Raw genomic sequence first — 13,191 nt, 5'->3', positions numbered from 1 at the left:
CTCTCATTTCCCACCAGGAAGAGGAATTAACCAAAGGCTCAGCATGCCATTCCGGAACCACACTAGGGCCTGAAGCAATGCTGCGGTGTTGCGGCCAGCTCACAAGAAAGCGAGTTGAAGAAAGGAGCTCAGGGGCACTGTAATTCACAAACCTGCAGAGTTATAAATGACAGCTATCGTCCAAAAATATATTGAAGTAAGGCTGCCAAGAGGACTTGAAAGCGGGGCAGAATTGCAGGAAACCGGTTTCAGGAGGTAGACTGGAATTGCATGTAAAGCATAGGAAAAGAGGCAGAACGTCCACAATGATTCACTTGGCCAAAAAGGGCGTATGCGTTTTTTCCTGAATATATTCAGGAAAAAACGCATACGCCCTTTTTGGCCAACCAAGCAAGCTTGCAAAGGAAATCTGCACTACAATGAAGTCTCACTGCCCCCCGGTCAAAAGGGCCATCTGAAAAAAGTGTAAAATACAGAAAGGCAGGACAGGCCATGGAGAACTGGGAGCCTTGTTATGCTGATGGGCGGGATGTAAATTGCCAACAGCCACTCTGGAGAAGTGTATGGTGTTTCCTGAAACATCTAAAAAACAAAGCAACAGAGCCTAGGACATTTCCACTTATGGTCCTATAGCTTAGGGAAATTAAAATCAAAAAGACACAGTCACCCCAAAGTTTGGGACAGCTCTGTTTACAAGAACCTCGTTTACGGTACAAGTTCAATATCACAGAAAGCGAAAAATGGATAAAGAAGTTGTGGTACTTACGTACAATGCAATATCACTCAGGAATGAAATCTATGTCATCAGGCCCGTAGCAGCATAATGAGTGGATTCAGGTACGATGATTCTAAGTGAAATAAGTCACACAGAAAAAGAAACATCATAAGATATCACTACTACACGGAATGTAAACTTGGCTACACAGGAACTGAATTACAAAACAGAACAGGATCTCAAATGTAGAAAACCAACTTATGCTTGCTTAAGGGGAAAGGTGAGTTGGGGTTCTGCATAAAACCAGAGATTGAAATTAGCACAGATACCATTCCATAAGCCAAATAGGTAATAGACAAGAGCTACTCCTTGCTCAACAAAGTGGACTCAACACCCCATATTAAATGCCTAAGAATATACCTGACTAGTAATAATCTTAAAACCTATGGATTTATATGTCTCCGAAAGAGAATCAAGCGTGTCTACAGAGGCATAAATGCAGCAGTAATAGGATTGGTGAGGTTCGGTGAGCAAATGCAGACCCCTTGAAGTCATATAGCATGGTACCCATTCCATGGGTCTCAACTCTCCAGGTTTAAGGGATTCTTCCTTCAGCTAAAACATGCATGTGGAACCCAGAGTATGATCCACCGTGTGATCGGGAAACGTGTTCAAATGTGTCAGATTTCATCCCCTGGTACTCGGGTGCAACATTCCAGACGCTTTACTAACACTCTCTCCACTTGGAGAGTCAGTGCCTTTAACCTCCTGTTTGGCCCAGTTTGCAATTTCTGCGGAAAATGAACAGGAATAGGGAGAACCAATGAGAGACTAGATGGAGGTGTCTGGACGGGCAAATTTAACTCTCATTTCCCACCAGGAAGAGGAATTAACCAAAGGCTCAGCATGCCATGCCGGAACCACACTAGGGCCTGAAGCAATCCTGCGGTGTTGCGGCCAGCTCACAAGAAAGCGAGTTGAAGAAAGGAGCTCAGGGGCACTGTAATTCACAAACCTGCAGAGTTAAAAATGACAGCTATCGTCCAAAAATATATTGAAGTAAGGCTGCCAAGAGGACTTGAAAGCGGGGCAGAATTGCAGGAAACCGATTTCAGGAGGTAGACTGGAATTGCATGTAAAGCATAGGAAAAGAGACAGAATGTCCAAAATGATGCACTTGGCCAAAAAGGGCGTATGCGTTTTTTCCTGAATATATTCAGGAAAAAACGCATACGCCCTTTTTGGCCAACCAAGCAAGCTTGCAAAGGAAATCTGCACTACAATGAAGTCTCACTGCCCACCAGTCAAAAGGGCCATCTGAAAAAAGTGTAAAATCCAGAAAGGCCGGACAGGCCATGGAGAACTGGGAGCCTTGTTATGCTGATGGGCGGGATGTAAATTGCCAACAGCCACTCTGGAGAAGTGTATGGTGTTTCCTGAAACATCTAAAAAACAAAGCAACAGAGCCTAGGGCACTTCCACTTATGGTCCTATAGCTTAGGGAAATTAAAATCAAAAAGACACAGCCACCCCAAAGTTTGGGACGGCTCTGTTTACAAGAACCTCGTTTACAGTACAAGTTCAATATCACAGAAAGCGAAAAATGGATAAAGAAGTTGTGGTACTTACGTACAATGCAATATCACTCAGCAATGAAATCTATGTCATCAGGCCCATAGCAGCATAATGAGTGGATTCAGGTACGATGATTCTAAGTGAGATAAGTCACACAGAAAATGAAACATCATAAGATATCACTAATACACGGAATGTAAACTTGGCTACACAGTAACTGAATTACAAAAGAGAACAAGGTCTCAAATGTAGAAAACCAACTTATGCTTGCTTAAGGGGAAAGGTGAGTTGGGGTGCTGCATAAAACCAGAGATTGAAATTAGCACAGATACCGTTCCATAAGCCAAATATGTAATAGACAAGAGCTACTCCTTGCTCAACGAAGAGGACTCAACACCCCATATTAAACGTCTAAGAATATAGCTGACTAGTAAGAATCTTAAAACCTATGGATTTATATGTCTCCGAAAGAGAATTAAGCGTGTGTACAGTGGCATAAGCGCAGCAGTGATAGGATTGGTGAGGTTCGGTGAGCCAATGCAGACCCTTTGAAGTCATATTGCATGGTACCCATTCCATGGGTCTCAACTCTCCAGGTTTAAGGGATTCTTCCTTCAGCTAAAACATGCATGTGGAACCCAGAGTATGATCCACCGTGTGATCGGGAAACGTGTTCAAATGTGTCTCAGGTTTCGTCCCCTGGTACTCGGGTGCAACATTCCAGACGCTTTACTAACACTCTCCCCACTTGGAGAGTCAGTGCCTTTAACCTCCTGTTTGGCCCAGTTTGCAATTTTTGCGGAAGATGAACAGGAATAGGGAGAACCAGTGAGAGACTAGCTGGAGGTGTCTGGACGGGCAAATTTAACTCTCATTTCCCACCAGGAAGAGGAATTAACCAAAGGCTCAGCATGCCATTCCGGAACCACACTAGGGCCTGAAGCAATGCTGCGGTGTTGCGGCCAGCTCACAAGAAAGCGAGTTGAAGAAAGGAGCTCAGGGGCACTGTAATTCACAAACCTGCAGAGTTATAAATGACAGCTATCGTCCAAAAATATATTGAAGTAAGGCTGCCAAGAGGACTTGAAAGCGGGGCAGAATTGCAGGAAACCGGTTTCAGGAGGTAGACTGGAATTGCATGTAAAGCATAGGAAAAGAGGCAGAACGTCCACAATGATTCACTTGGCCAAAAAGGGCGTATGCGTTTTTTCCTGAATATATTCAGGAAAAAACGCATACGCCCTTTTTGGCCAACCAAGCAAGCTTGCAAAGGAAATCTGCACTACAATGAAGTCTCACTGCCCCCCGGTCAAAAGGGCCATCTGAAAAAAGTGTAAAATACAGAAAGGCAGGACAGGCCATGGAGAACTGGGAGCCTTGTTATGCTGATGGGCGGGATGTAAATTGCCAACAGCCACTCTGGAGAAGTGTATGGTGTTTCCTGAAACATCTAAAAAACAAAGCAACAGAGCCTAGGACATTTCCACTTATGGTCCTATAGCTTAGGGAAATTAAAATCAAAAAGACACAGTCACCCCAAAGTTTGGGACAGCTCTGTTTACAAGAACCTCGTTTACGGTACAAGTTCAATATCACAGAAAGCGAAAAATGGATAAAGAAGTTGTGGTACTTACGTACAATGCAATATCACTCAGGAATGAAATCTATGTCATCAGGCCCGTAGCAGCATAATGAGTGGATTCAGGTACGATGATTCTAAGTGAAATAAGTCACACAGAAAAAGAAACATCATAAGATATCACTACTACACGGAATGTAAACTTGGCTACACAGGAACTGAATTACAAAACAGAACAGGATCTCAAATGTAGAAAACCAACTTATGCTTGCTTAAGGGGAAAGGTGAGTTGGGGTTCTGCATAAAACCAGAGATTGAAATTAGCACAGATACCATTCCATAAGCCAAATAGGTAATAGACAAGAGCTACTCCTTGCTCAACAAAGTGGACTCAACACCCCATATTAAATGCCTAAGAATATACCTGACTAGTAATAATCTTAAAACCTATGGATTTATATGTCTCCGAAAGAGAATCAAGCGTGTCTACAGAGGCATAAATGCAGCAGTAATAGGATTGGTGAGGTTCGGTGAGCAAATGCAGACCCCTTGAAGTCATATAGCATGGTACCCATTCCATGGGTCTCAACTCTCCAGGTTTAAGGGATTCTTCCTTCAGCTAAAACATGCATGTGGAACCCAGAGTATGATCCACCGTGTGATCGGGAAACGTGTTCAAATGTGTCAGATTTCATCCCCTGGTACTCGGGTGCAACATTCCAGACGCTTTACTAACACTCTCTCCACTTGGAGAGTCAGTGCCTTTAACCTCCTGTTTGGCCCAGTTTGCAATTTCTGCGGAAAATGAACAGGAATAGGGAGAACCAATGAGAGACTAGATGGAGGTGTCTGGACGGGCAAATTTAACTCTCATTTCCCACCAGGAAGAGGAATTAACCAAAGGCTCAGCATGCCATGCCGGAACCACACTAGGGCCTGAAGCAATCCTGCGGTGTTGCGGCCAGCTCACAAGAAAGCGAGTTGAAGAAAGGAGCTCAGGGGCACTGTAATTCACAAACCTGCAGAGTTAAAAATGACAGCTATCGTCCAAAAATATATTGAAGTAAGGCTGCCAAGAGGACTTGAAAGCGGGGCAGAATTGCAGGAAACCGATTTCAGGAGGTAGACTGGAATTGCATGTAAAGCATAGGAAAAGAGACAGAATGTCCAAAATGATGCACTTGGCCAAAAAGGGCGTATGCGTTTTTTCCTGAATATATTCAGGAAAAAACGCATACGCCCTTTTTGGCCAACCAAGCAAGCTTGCAAAGGAAATCTGCACTACAATGAAGTCTCACTGCCCACCAGTCAAAAGGGCCATCTGAAAAAAGTGTAAAATCCAGAAAGGCCGGACAGGCCATGGAGAACTGGGAGCCTTGTTATGCTGATGGGCGGGATGTAAATTGCCAACAGCCACTCTGGAGAAGTGTATGGTGTTTCCTGAAACATCTAAAAAACAAAGCAACAGAGCCTAGGGCACTTCCACTTATGGTCCTATAGCTTAGGGAAATTAAAATCAAAAAGACACAGCCACCCCAAAGTTTGGGACGGCTCTGTTTACAAGAACCTCGTTTACAGTACAAGTTCAATATCACAGAAAGCGAAAAATGGATAAAGAAGTTGTGGTACTTACGTACAATGCAATATCACTCAGCAATGAAATCTATGTCATCAGGCCCATAGCAGCATAATGAGTGGATTCAGGTACGATGATTCTAAGTGAGATAAGTCACACAGAAAAAGAAACATCATAAGATATCACTAATACACGGAATGTAAACTTGGCTACACAGTAACTGAATTACAAAAGAGAACAAGGTCTCAAATGTAGAAAACCAACTTATGCTTGCTTAAGGGGAAAGGTGAGTTGGGGTGCTGCATAAAACCAGAGATTGAAATTAGCACAGATACCGTTCCATAAGCCAAATATGTAATAGACAAGAGCTACTCCTTGCTCAACGAAGAGGACTCAACACCCCATATTAAACGTCTAAGAATATAGCTGACTAGTAAGAATCTTAAAACCTATGGATTTATATGTCTCCGAAAGAGAATTAAGCGTGTGTACAGTGGCATAAGCGCAGCAGTGATAGGATTGGTGAGGTTCGGTGAGCCAATGCAGAACCTTTGAAGTCATATTGCATGGTACCCATTCCATGGGTCTCAACTCTCCAGGTTTAAGGGATTCTTCCTTCAGCTAAAACATGCATGTGGAACCCAGAGTATGATCCACCGTGTGATCGGGAAACGTGTTCAAATGTGTCTCAGGTTTCGTCCCCTGGTACTCGGGTGCAACATTCCAGACGCTTTACTAACACTCTCCCCACTTGGAGAGTCAGTGCCTTTAACCTCCTGTTTGGCCCAGTTTGCAATTTTTGCGGAAGATGAACAGGAATAGGGAGAACCAGTGAGAGACTAGCTGGAGGTGTCTGGACGGGCAAATTTAACTCTCATTTCCCACCAGGAAGAGGAATTAACCAAAGGCTCAGCGTGCCATGCCAGAACGACACTAGGGCCTGAAGCAATCCTGCGGTGTTGCGGCCAGCTCACAAGAAAGCGAGTTGAAGAAAGGAGCTCAGGGGCACTGTAATTCACAAACCTGCAGAGTTATAAATGACAGCTATCGTCCAAAAATATATTGAAGTAAGGCTGCCAAGAGGACTTGAAAGCGGGGCAGAATTGCAGGAAACCGATTTCAGGAGGTAGACTGGAATTGCATGTAAAGCATAGGAAAAGAGGCAGAACGTCCACAATGATGCACTTGGCCAAAAAGGGCGTATGCGTTTTTTCCTGAATATATTCAGGAAAAAACGCATACGCCCTTTTGGGCCAACCAAGCAAGCTTGCAAAGGAAATCTGCACTACAATGAAGTCTCACTGCCCCCCGGTCAAAAGGGCCATCTGAAAAAAGTGTAAAATCCAGAAAGGCAGGACAGGCCATGGAGAACTGGGAGCCTTGTTATGCTGATGGGCGGGATGTAAATTGCCAACAGCCACTCTGGAGAAGTGTATGGTGTTTCCTGAAACATCTAAAAAACAAAGCAACAGAGCCTAGGGCACTTCCACTTATGGTCCTATAGCTTAGGGAAATTAAAATCAAAAAGACACAGCCACCCCAAAGTTTGGGACGGCTCTGTTTACAAGAACCTCATTTACAGTACAAATTCAATATCACAGAAGGTGAAAAATGGATAAAGAATTTGTGGTACTTACGTACAATGCAATATCACTCAGCAATGAAATCTATATCATCAGGCCCGTAGCAGCATAATGAGTGGATTCAGGTACGATGATTCTAAGTGAGATAAGTCACACAGAAAAAGAAACATCATAAGATATCACTACTACACGGAATGAAAACTTGGCTACACAGAAACTGAATTACAAAACAGAACACGGTCTCAAATGTAGAAAACCAACTTATGCTTGCTTAAGGGGAAAGGTGAGTTGGGGTTCTGCATAAAACCAGAGATTGAAATTAGCACAGATACCATTCCATAAGCCAAATATGTAATAGACAAGAGCTACTCCTTGCTCAACGAAGTGGACTCTACACCCCATATTAATCGCCTAAGAATATACCTGACTAGTAATAATCTTAAAACCTATGGATTTATATGTCTCCAAAAGAGAATCAAGCATGTGTACAGCGGCATAAACGCAGCAGTGATAGGATTGTTGAGGTTTGATGAGCAAATGCAGACCCTTTGAAGTCATATTGCATGCTAGCCATTCCATGGGTCTCAACTCTCCAGGTTTAAGGGATTCTTCCTTCAGCTAAAACATGCATGTGGAACCCAGAGTATGATCCACCGTGTGATCGGGAAACGTGTTCAAATGTGTCTCAGATTTTCTCCGCTGGTACTTGGGTGCAACATTCCAGACGCTTTACTAAAACTCTCCCCACTTGGAGAGTCAGTGCCTTTAACCTCCTGTTTGGCCCAGTTTGCAATTTCTGCGGAAAATGAACAGGAATAGGGAGAACCAATGAGAGACTAGCTGGAGGTGTCTGGATGGGCAAATGTAACTCTCATTTCCCACCAGGAAGAGGAATTAACCAAAGGCTCAGCGTGCCATGCCGGAACCACACTAGGGCCTGAAGCAATCCTGCGGTGTTGCGGCCAGCTCACAAGAAAGCGAGTGGAAGAAAGGAGCTCAGGGGCACTGTAATTCACAAACCTGCAGAGTTAAAAATGACAGCTATCGTCCAAAAATATATTGAAGTAAGGCTGCCAAGAGGACTTGAAAGCGGGGCAGAATTGCAGGAAACCGATTTCAGGAGGTAGAGTGGAATTGCATGTAAAGCATAGGAAAAGAGGCAGAACGTCCACAATGATGCACTTGGCCAAAAAGGGCGTATGCAGTTTTTCCTGAATATATTCAGAAAAAAACGCATACGCCCTTTTTGGCCAACCAAGCAAGTTTGCAAAGGAAATCTGCACTACAATGAAGTCTCACTGCCCCCCGGTCAAAAGGGCCATCTGAAAAAAGTGTAAAATCCAGAAAGGCCGGACAGGCCATGGAGAACTGGGAGCCTTCTTATGCTGATGGGCGGGATGTAAATTGCCAACAGCCACTCTGGAGAAGTGTATGGTGTTTCCTGAAACATCTAAAAAACAAAGCAACAGAGCCTAGGGCACTGCCACTTATGGTCCTGTAGCTTAGGGAAATTAAAATCAAAAAGACACAGCCACCCCAAAGTTTGGGACGGCTCTGTTTACAAGAACCTCGTTTACGGTACAAGTTCAATATCACAGAAAGCGAAAAATGGATAAAGAAGTTGTGGTACTTACGTACAATGCAATATCACTCAGCAATGAAATCTATGTCATCAGGCCCGTAGCAGCATAATGAGTGGATTCAGGTACGATGATTCTAAGTGAAATAAGTCACACAGAAAAAGAAACATCATAAGATATCACTACTACACGGAATGTAAACTTGGCTACACAGGAACTGAATTACAAAACAGAACAGGGTCTCAAATGTAGAAAACCAACTTATGCTTGCTTAAGGGGAAAGGTGAGTTGGGGTGCTGCATAAAACCAGAGATTGAAATTAGCACAGATACCATTCCATAAGCCAAATAGGTAATAGACAAGAGCTACTCCTTGCTCAACGAAGTGGACTCAACACCCCATATTAAATGCCTAAGAATATACCTGACTAGTAAGAATCTTAAAACCTATGGATTTATATGTCTCCGAAAGAGAATCAAGCGTGTCTACAGCGGCATAAATGCAGCAGTGATAGGATTGGTGAGGTTCGGTGAGCAAATGCAGACCCTTTGAAGTCATATTGCATGGTACCCATTCCATGGGTCTCAACTCTCCAGGTTTAAGGGATTCTTCCTTCAGCTAAAACATGCATGTGGAACCCAGAGTATGATCCACCGTGTGATCGGGAAACGTGTTCAAATGTGTCTCAGGTTTCGTCCCCTGGTACTCGGGTGCAACATTCCAGACGCTTTACTAACACTCTCCCCACTTGGAGAGTCAGTGCCTTTAACCTCCTGTTTGGCCCAGTTTGCAATTTTTGCGGAAGATGAACAGGAATAGGGAGAACCAGTGAGAGACTAGCTGGAGGTGTCTGGACGGGCAAATTTAACTCTCATTTCCCACCAGGAAGAGGAATTAACCAAAGGCTCAGCGTGCCATGCCAGAACGACACTAGGGCCTGAAGCAATCCTGCGGTGTTGCGGCCAGCTCACAAGAAAGCGAGTTGAAGAAAGGAGCTCAGGGGCACTGTAATTCACAAACCTGCAGAGTTATAAATGACAGCTATCGTCCAAAAATATATTGAAGTAAGGCTGCCAAGAGGACTTGAAAGCGGGGCAGAATTGCAGGAAACCGATTTCAGGAGGTAGACTGGAATTGCATGTAAAGCATAGGAAAAGAGGCAGAAAGTCCACAATGATGCACTTGGCCAAAAAGGGCGTATGCGTTTTTTCCTGAATATATTCAGGAAAAAACGCATACGCCCTTTTTGGCCAACCAAGCAAGCTTGCAAAGGAAATCTGCACTACAATGAAGTCTCACTGCCCCCCGGTCAAAAGGGCCATCTGAAAAAAGTGTAAAATCCAGAAAGGCAGGACAGGCCATGGAGAACTGGGAGCCTTGTTATGCTGATGGGCGGGATGTAAATTGCCAACAGCCACTCTGGAGAAGTGTATGGTGTTTCCTGAAACATCTAAAAAACAAAGCAACAGAGCCTAGGGCACTTCCACTTATGGTCCTATAGCTTAGGGAAATTAAAATCAAAAAGACACAGCCACCCCAAAGTTTGGGACGGCTCTGTTTACAAGAACCTCATTTACAGTACAAATTCAATATCACAGAAGGTGAAAAATGGATAAAGAATTTGTGGTACTTACGTACAATGCAATATCACTCAGGAATGAAATCTATATCATCAGGCCCGTAGCAGCATAATGAGTGGATTCAGGTACGATGATTCTAAGTGAGATAAGTCACACAGAAAAAGAAACATCATAAGATATCACTACTACACGGAATGAAAACTTGGCTACACAGAAACTGAATTACAAAACAGAACACGGTCTCAAATGTAGAAAACCAACTTATGCTTGCTTAAGGGGAAAGGTGAGTTGGGGTTCTGCATAAAACCAGAGATTGAAATTAGCACAGATACCATTCCATAAGCCAAATATGTAATAGACAAGAGCTACTCCTTGCTCAACGAAGTGGACTCTACACCCCATATTAATCGCCTAAGAATATACCTGACTAGTAATAATCTTAAAACCTATGGATTTATATGTCTCCAAAAGAGAATCAAGCATGTGTACAGCGGCATAAACGCAGCAGTGATAGGATTGTTGAGGTTTGATGAGCAAATGCAGACCCTTTGAAGTCATATTGCATGCTAGCCATTCCATGGGTCTCAACTCTCCAGGTTTAAGGGATTCTTCCTTCAGCTAAAACATGCATGTGGAACCCAGAGTATGATCCACCGTGTGATCGGGAAACGTGTTCAAATGTGTCTCAGATTTTCTCCGCTGGTACTTGGGTGCAACATTCCAGACGCTTTACTAAAACTCTCCCCACTTGGAGAGTCAGTGCCTTTAACCTCCTGTTTGGCCCAGTTTGCAATTTCTGCGGAAAATGAACAGGAATAGGGAGAACCAATGAGAGACTAGCTGGAGGTGTCTGGATGGGCAAATGTAACTCTCATTTCCCACCAGGAAGAGGAATTAACCAAAGGCTCAGCGTGCCATGCCGGAACCACACTAGGGCCTGAAGCAATCCTGCGGTGTTGCGGCCAGCTCACAAGAAAGCGAGTGGAAGAAAGGAGCTCAGGGGCACTGTAATTCACAAACCTGCAGAGTTAAAAATGACAGCTATCGTCCAAAAATATATTGAAGTAAGGCTGCCAAGAGGACTTGAAAGCGGGGCAGAATTGCAGGAAACCGATTTCAGGAGGTAGACTGGAATTGCATGTAAAGCATAGGAAAAGAGGCAGAACGTCCACAATGATGCACTTGGCCAAAAAGGGCGTATGCATTTTTTCCTGAATATATTCAGGAAAAAACGCATACGCCCTTTTTGGCCAACCAAGCAAGCTTGCAAAGGAAATCTGCACTACAATGAAGTCTCACTGCCCCCCGGTCAAAAGGGCCATCTGAAAAACGTATAAAATCCAGAAAGGCAGGACAGGCCATGGAGAACTGGGAGCCTTGTTATGCTGATGGGCGGGATGTAAATTGCCAACAGCCACTCTGGAGAAGTGTATGGTGTTTCCTGAAACATCTAAAAAACAAAGCAACAGAGCCTAGGGCACTGCCACTTATGGTCCTGTAGCTTAGGGAAATTAAAATCAAAAAGACACAGCCACCCCAAAGTTTGGGACGGCTCTGTTTACAAGAACCTCGTTTACGGTACAAGTTCAATATCACAGAAAGCGAAAAATGGATAAAGAAGTTGTGGTACTTACGTACAATGCAATATCACTCAGCAATGAAATCTATGTCATCAGGCCCGTAGCAGCATAATGAGTGGATTCAGGTACGATGATTCTAAGTGAAATAAGTCACACAGAAAAAGAAACATCATAAGATATCACTACTACACGGAATGTAAACTTGGCTACACAGGAACTGAATTACAAAACAGAACAGGGTCTCAAATGTAGAAAACCAACTTATGCTTGCTTAAGGGGAAAGGTGAGTTGGGGTGCTGCATAAAACCAGAGATTGAAATTAGCACAGATACCATTCCATAAGCCAAATAGGTAATAGACAAGAGCTACTCCTTGCTCAACGAAGTGGACTCAACACCCCATATTAAATGCCTAAGAATATACCTGACTAGTAAGAATCTTAAAACCTATGGATTTATATGTCTCCAAAAGAGAATCAAGCATGTGTACAGCGGCATAAACGCAGCAGTGATAGGATTGTTGAGGTTTGATGAGCAAATGCAGACCCTTTGAAGTCATATTGCATGCTAGCCATTCCATGGGTCTCAACTCTCCAGGTTTAAGGGATTCTTCCTTCAGCTAAAACATGCATGTGGAACCCAGAGTATGATCCACCGTGTGATCGGGAAACGTGTTCAAATGTGTCTCAGATTTTCTCCGCTGGTACTTGGGTGCAACATTCCAGACGCTTTACTAAAACTCTCCCCACTTGGAGAGTCAGTGCCTTTAACCTCCTGTTTGGCCCAGTTTGCAATTTCTGCGGAAAATGAACAGGAATAGGGAGAACCAATGAGAGACTAGCTGGAGGTGTCTGGATGGGCAAATGTAACTCTCATTTCCCACCAGGAAGAGGAATTAACCAAAGGCTCAGCGTGCCATGCCGGAACCACACTAGGGCCTGAAGCAATCCTGCGGTGTTGCGGCCAGCTCACAAGGAAGCGAGTGGAAGAAAGGAGCTCAGGGGCACTGTAATTCACAAACCTGCAGAGTTAAAAATGACAGCTATCGTCCAAAAATATATTGAAGTAAGGCTGCCAAGAGGACTTGAAAGCGGGGCAGAATTGCAGGAAACCGATTTCAGGAGGTAGAGTGGAATTGCATGTAAAGCATAGGAAAAGAGGCAGAACGTCCACAATGATGCACTTGGCCAAAAAGGGCATATGCGTTTTTTCCTGAATATATTCAGGAAAAAACGCATACGCACTTTTTGGCCAACCAAGCAAGCTTGCAAAGGAAATCTGCACTACAATGAAGTCTCACTGCCCCCCAGTCAAAAGGGCCATCTCAAAAAAGTGTAAAATCCAGAAAGGCAGGACAGGCCATGGAGAACTGGGAGCCTTGTTATGCTGATGGGCGGGATGTAAATTGCCAACAGCCACTCTGG

Source organism: Pseudorca crassidens, chromosome 1 (assembly GCF_039906515.1).
Source record: "Pseudorca crassidens isolate mPseCra1 chromosome 1, mPseCra1.hap1, whole genome shotgun sequence".
Classification (NCBI taxonomy): domain Eukaryota; kingdom Metazoa; phylum Chordata; class Mammalia; order Artiodactyla; family Delphinidae; genus Pseudorca; species Pseudorca crassidens.
This window is presented reverse-complemented; position numbering follows the sequence as displayed.